Source organism: Watersipora subatra, chromosome 4 (assembly GCF_963576615.1).
Source record: "Watersipora subatra chromosome 4, tzWatSuba1.1, whole genome shotgun sequence".
In the NCBI taxonomy this organism is placed as follows: domain Eukaryota; kingdom Metazoa; phylum Bryozoa; class Gymnolaemata; order Cheilostomatida; family Watersiporidae; genus Watersipora; species Watersipora subatra.
Genome location: NC_088711.1, coordinates 16,052,395 through 16,060,165, shown reverse-complemented (window position 1 = coordinate 16,060,165; position 7,771 = coordinate 16,052,395).

Genomic DNA, 7,771 nt, shown 5'->3' with positions numbered 1-7,771 from the left:
GATAACTTTTGTGTGTGCTTGTCCCTCTGTGCTTGTACCATTGGTGTATATTGATACCAGGAGTAATATTTTATGAAAGAACCAAACATAACCGCAACCACTTTGAAATTATCATATTAACAAACATTATATATACTAGAAATTCCACTGTCATACAGCCCACGACCAAAGTGATATTGGAAAAAAGAAAGGGTACTGATGGTTGAGAAATGCAATATTAGCAGTCAAATGGCACTGCAGCGCAATAGAATAATTGCAATGGTAGCTGTAATGTACTGGGTATGGGTGTTATTATATATACAACAAACAGCAATAATGAAAGGAAAAGATTATATATTTATATTTTTCCCCCTGCAATAGGAGAAATGCAATATTGGCCAATGTTAGAAGTAAAATGCACTGATATTATTAGAATAACCAATGTTATTAATATAGTAATAATAGAAAACCAATGCACAATTTTGTTTACATTTCAAAACGTCATAGCTAACAATATCGAGAAGTTGTGATATTTATATAGATTTTTAGAAAATCTATTTAAAAGTGTTTGGTCATGACAAACAGCAATAATGAAAGAAAAATATTATGTTTATATCTCCCCTCTGCAATAGGAGAAATGGAATATTGACCAATATTAGAAGTAAAATGCACTGATATTATTAGAATAACCAATATTATTAATATAGTAATACAGTAATAATAGAAAACCAATGCACAATTTTGTTTACATTTCAAAACGTCATAGCTAACAATATCAAGAAGTTGTGATATTTATATAAATTTTTAGAAAATCTATTTAACAAAACTACATGTATTTACAAAAAATAATAGCAGTAACAGATTACCCATCATCGATGTTGTTAGTGTGACTATTACATTTCAATAGTCATCTAAACTTATAATTAAATATTGTAATAATCTCATAAGAATCGTTAGAAAAAAATATCATCGTCATTTCCTTTACTTTCACTGCTTTGGACATCAGTTAGAATGCCAAAGTACTCAAAAGTTTCCAAAATGTCAGTTACTTTGAAATCAGCAAAAAAGAAATGATTTCTGTACTTCTACGTTAATTACAGAAACCTTCGGCAATTCGACAATGCTATAGACGGGTGAAATGTGCGCGTTATTTTTTTGTGAAATGCGCACGATTTAATGATTCTATTCTCTGTCGCTCGGCGTTTCGTTTGCCGGTCTTAACTTTTATTAAACCAAGCTTGTCAAGCGTTTTGTGACGAATTTCGGCCAAATTAATTTGTCTATTTGTGTATAATCCGATCAGATGGGTAAGTTTTAAGAGACTGTCGACAATTTACAAAGACTTGGTAACATATTTAAATAGGCTTATATGTGTTTTGTATCGTTATTATACTTTAACGACTCTACAAGACAATGGTTAAATTTGTTGCTGAGATTTTGAAACAAGGGTTTGCAACGTTGTTAATAAATAATTTTCGTAAGTTGTGTGCACATGCATTTATCATAAAAACTCTCAAACTTCGCTCCCGCTCGTTTGGTCGTGGGAATATATTATTATAAAAATATAATATTATATATGTATTATATTATAATTATGTACATAGTTATAATATATTGTAATTATATATAACTAGAAATTCCACGGTCATACAGCCCACGACCAAAGTGATATTGGAAAAAAGAAAGGGTACTGATGGTTGAGAAATGCAATATTAGCAGTCAAATAGAATAACTGCAATGGTAGCTGTAATGTACTGGGTGTTATTATATACAACAAAAAGCAATAATGAAAGGAGAAGATTATATGTTTATATCTCTCCTCCTGCAAAAAAAGAAATGCAATATTGGCCAATATTATAAGTAAAATGCACTGATATTATTAGAATAACCAATATTATTTATATAGCAATAATAAAAAAACCAATGCACAATTTTGTTTACATTTCAAAACGGCATAGCTAACAATATCACGAAGTTGTGATATTTATATAGATTTTTAGAAAATCTGTACTACGTAGTCATTGTCCTGTAGTCATCCAAACTTATAATTAATTATTGCAATAATCTCATTAGAACCGTTAGAAAAAATATCATCGTCATGCCTTTACTTACACTGCGTTAGATTTTTAGAAAGTCTGTACTACGTAGTCATTGTTCTGCAGTCATCCAAACTTATAATTAATTATTGTAATAATCTCATAAGAAACGTTAAAAAATATCATCGTCATTTGCTTTACTTATACTGCGTTGGACATCAGTTAGAATGGGAAAGTATTCAAATGTGTCGGCAAATGAAAATGAAAAAATTGAAATCGGCAAAAATGAAACGATTTCTGTACTCCTATGTTAATTGCCAAAACCTTCGGCAATTCGACAATGCTATAGACTGGTAAAAAGTGCACGTTATCTTTTCGTGAAATGCGCAAAACTTTATCGTTCTATTATCTGTCCCTCGGCGTTTCAATTTTCGGTCTTAACTTTTATTAAACCAAGCTTTTCAAGTGTTTTGTGGCGATTTTCGTTGAAATTAATCTGTCTATTTGTGTATAATCCAATCAGATGGGTAAGTTTTAAAATAATACCGACGGTTTACAAAGACTTGGTAACATATTTAAATAGGTTTAAATGTGTTTTGTATCGTTATTATACTTTAACGACTTTACATAACGATGCTTAAATTTGTTGATGAAATTTCTTGACGAGGGTTCGTCTCGTTGTTGATGAATAATTTTCGTAAGTTGTGTGCACATACATTTATCATAAAAACTCCCACACTTCACTCCGCTCGTTTGGTCGTGGGATTATATCATATATTATAATTAAGTAGCCTATATAATTATATAGTATAAATATATAACTATAATAATATTATATATAGGCCTATTAATATGCTAACATACAGTCATGTGCAAAAGTATGGAGCCGCCCTCTGAATTTGCGTGAACTCAAAGTTCAAATTCAAATAGAATAAAGAGAACAATTTCAAATATAACAAAGCAAAGTATCATTTTAATCCTCACAGTCTCCTTCACACGATGGTGCTATTTAAAACATAATTAGACACTTTACTTCACTTGTGTTATCTCCTAAAGGACATGACACTCTCACTCAAATAAGTTTAGTATTTAATAATAATAGGAAGCGAGTATAAGTAATTATCATAATTCAATCTCTTGAAGCCATTGTTTCAAAATCTTTGAAGTTTTGCTATTTTTGTGTACATAAGGATATAAAAGTAAGAATTTTTACTATTTTGTGCATTCGTTGTACAATATTTTCATTAGTAACATCCACACTATGAAAACTACCGCAGAACAGCGAGCAACCATTATTTGACTTCATCAAGAAGGAATGTCTATGCGAGAAATTGTCAAAAGAGTTGGTTGTTCAAAGAACAGTGTCTGGTGTCATTCAAAGATTCTACGAGACTGGCAGTACTGAAGATAAACCACACTCTTATCGCCCAAAAAATAGGACTTGTAGAGAAAAGAGAACTCCGGCGCGGATTTCCTTGACAGACCATAAGTCTAGCTGTGAACTAATCAGAGACTGGCAGGACACAAGCAATATCGAAGTGCAACTATCTACCGTTAGAAGACACCTTATTGCTGCCAGGTTGAAGAGCTGTAAAGCAAGAAAGAAGCTAATGGTGACAGAGAAACAATGACACAATCGATTAAAGTGGGCATGCCAGCACAAGACACCATGGCTTCATGGAGTGTGGACCAGCGGAAGGGAGCGATTTTCACTGATGAATCTACCTTTTCTGTTACTAACCACTTTGGTTTGCAGTATGTTAGAAGAAAACCAGGAGAGGCTTTCAAGCCATGGTGTATTACTCCCACGGTAAAGCATGCTGCATTAGTGATGGTTTGGGGCTGTATGGCGGCATCAGGGGTTGGATGGGTCGACTTTGTACTTGGCATGATGAACAGAGACAAATATATCAAAACCGTGCAAAGTAAGGTGTTACCAAGTTCTACGGCGTTGTTTGGTGAAGGTTCTACTGATTGGTGGTTCCAAGATGACAATGCCCTCTGCCAAGAAAGTCAAAAAATAAATGCAACAAGAGAAAGTCGGCGCAGTACCATGGCGAGCTCAGAGCCCAGATTTGAATCCCTTGGAAACTGTGTGGCAGCATATAACAGCTATACTAAACAAGACTTAACACAAGTCTAAAAACGAGCTGATGAAGGGCCTTGTGAGAGCTTGGCACAGCGTAATTGAGCCATCAGAACCTGAAAAGTCGGTTGCATCAATGCCCAACCGCTGTTGTCTTATCACAGAGAACAAAAGCTGACCAATCAAGTACTGAGACTACCAGATTTCAGAAATCACCTCCACTCTCTTATAGAAAATATTTATACAACCAATGGCCTTTTTCAGGGCCACCAGCTTGTTCAAAAAGTTTTTCACATTTGAAAATTATTTAGTAGATTGCATAAATCCAAACACTAAACATTAGAAGACAGCTTGTCGTCTTAATTATTAATTTAGCAAGTTAATAATTAAAATAATCAGATAGAGGACACTCTCAGCATTAAAATGATACTAATATATTTGCTGTAGCTTTATTCTAAGCTGAGTAACAACAGCTTGAAGTTTGAAATTGTAAATACTTTAGAGCGGCTCCATACTTTTGCACATGACTGTATATTATCAACTTAACATAACCATACTAGAAATTGTTTGCTACAATGTACAGAACCAATTCTTTCTAGAGTTGTCATCATACGGAGTCACACCAACTCATATATTATGTTTTTTATAAAACTGTCTATGTTCAGTGAATGATAGTCGAATAAAATTTAAATGCTGATCAGAAGTCTCAGTTACTTTAATTTCTTTAGTAACAATTTTTAATGATTTTTGTTTATTGTACCTACAACGACCATTGCAAACTACCGTATTTTATACACCTTTTATAACATATAAAAACAACGCTTTTCATCTTTTAATTAAACGTGTCAAGTGATCAAAAAACCAAATTTAAAAATTTACATTTTCAGTTAAAATAAAAATAAGAAAACAACTAGATATTGCCATATTTTGCTAGAGTTTTATGTTAGTTATTACACAGTTCCAATATCTTGTCTTTATCACAGTTAGCTTTATCTTAAAACTGCATGAAAAAGCTGTTAAAACTTCTGAAATTCATGTTTTACTACATGTATATTTACACCATGTTAAAACTACTCAAATGTTGTCTCTTAGAGACTAGTTTGGCTCATGTTAAAGGTTGACTTGCAACAAAATTCACATTACAGTTATTTGATATCAAAAGATTCACCATGTCTTACTCTGTTGTGTTGTAGGTGCCAAATATGTGAAAAAGTGATAACAAGCTCTTAAAAGCTCAAAAACGAACAGAAAATCGCAGCCACACGAGACCGCCGTAGTTTAGATTCTCTTTCCAAAACGGCTCAAATGTGACGTAGTTGTGAGAGATGGTTTCTGTTTACACTTTCATGCAACCTTTTTTGTCGAAATATTTTCACAAATATACTACACGCATTCAATAAAACCATGTCTATTTCTTACGCGCCTGTTTTATCGTCATCGTAATGCTGTCACTTAGCGTAAAAATTCGTTTAATTTTTTAGCCTCAGCTTGAAGGAGTACATATCATTGTCTGATAATCATGACGAGCCTGTTGGTCACTTGTGATAATCGAAAAGTGCTGCAAAAATTATTTGCGAAGTATTGGGTCACATGATCAGATTACGACTTGCCGATTAGACCAAACCGAAACAAAACTGTAAAGTAGCTAGCATCTATATTTGATACGGGTCTTCGGTAAAACCCGAAGTGTTTGTCATAAACTAGTGCTACGATAAGTTTTATATTGAGCTTTTTATTGGCCTTTCAATTCACGTGAGAGCATCACGTGACAAGACGATAACCAAATTTCATGGATATGTCATGGAAATAAAGAGATTCCAATCTACGGCGGCTTTTCGTTTTTGAGCTTTTAAGAGCTTTTAATCACATTTCCACATATTTGGCACCTACAACACAACAGAGTAAGACATGGTGAATCTTTTGATACTAAATAACTGTAATGTGAATTTTGTTGCAAGTCAACCTTTAAAGTTGTGTAATAACATTGTCAAAAGACTATCCAGTCAGATTTGTCTGGGCTCAAATTGGAACTCGACCGGCTAGATGTTTATCAGATTAATCAGTTAAGTATTGACTCTGACTTGTTGATGACTTTTGTCTTACAACAATGAATCCAAATTGAACTGAGTCTGAACTTCTGGGCTGCGAAAAATTACAATTGATTCCGGAAAATGTTTTTTGTAAAATAATTGATGAGAATTTAACTGTATAGAGTTGGCAAACATACAAGAATACAAAACAATCAAGCAGCTAGAATGAAACAGAGAAAACATAGAGAATACTGTGAAACATAGAGAAACTATAGGCTACTGCAATCTATAGACAAAAACATCTATAGACAAAAGACATCTATAGACCAAGACAACTATAGACTATTTATTAACCACTACTACCTATAAACCAATGTTTTCCATAGAATCCTGCTACCTATAAACAATTGCTATCTGTAAAACATTGCATTTACAAACCTCTGCTATCTATAGATCAGTGCTATTTATAGATCAACGCTACCTATATATCACTGCTATCCATAGATCAGCGCTATCTATAGATCAACGCTACCTAAAGATCACTGCTATCTATAAATCAATGCTATCTATACAGCGGTGCCATCTATAAACTACTGTTATTTTAGACCATCGCTGTCTACAGAATCCTGCTGTATATACGACAGTGCTATATACGAGATATTTAAATTTGTATACATAAAGTACTAGCTTGTACGAAAAATCTCACATGGTTGCAAGTTAGCATTGATAAGCACCTTGAATTAAGAGACGCCTCAATAATCACCTTTTAGCAACAGAACACATTATAAAGAATATTGAATGCCTCTAGTTCATGCATTTAGCACTTTCTTAGATAGCAGGTGACGGTAGTGCATCTAGACATGCCATAAAAAGGCCAGCTCTTGTCCACCATCCAGCTACTTTACCATTGCTGCAGCAAGGGCAGAAGAAAACGTGTAGCAATGATAACAAACTGAAATGTGGTAACAAGTACCATACAGCAGTTGTGACACCAATTGTGACAACAGCAGTGTCAGCTGATGTCTATGGTGTTGTTCACCAGTAAGAGATATATACTTGACTAGAACATGTATTAGTACGACTGACATGTGGTAACAAGTGCCATACAGCAGTTGTGACACCAATTGTGACAACAGCAGTGTCAGCTGATGTTTATAGTGTTGTTCACCAGCAAGTGATATATACTTGACTAAAACATGTAGCAGTACGACTGACATGTGGTAACAAGTGCCATACAGCAGTTGTGACACCAATTGTGACAACAGCAGTGTCAGCTGATGTCTATGGTGTTGTTCACCAGCAAGAGATATATACTTGACTATAGCATGTAGGAGTACAACTGAACTCAGTGTGATATCAGGAAACTAAACTTTAATTTTAGTGCATTGAGGTGTATTTAAGTGTGTTTTACTGCATAATGTTCATGTTCTAATGAGGAAGTACCCTGCACAAGAAATGAAAAGTCATGGGCTATGTGATCAGGTTTAGCCTGAGCTTATCAGAGGTAGCGGTGATCTTATACTGTTTAGGGACATCCAGATACCAGAACAAGGAAATATGTAATTCATAAAACAGATATTAGATAGCAATTTTTTGATTACATAGTAAAGGCTTCTATCTGCCTAACTAAGGTTCGCATT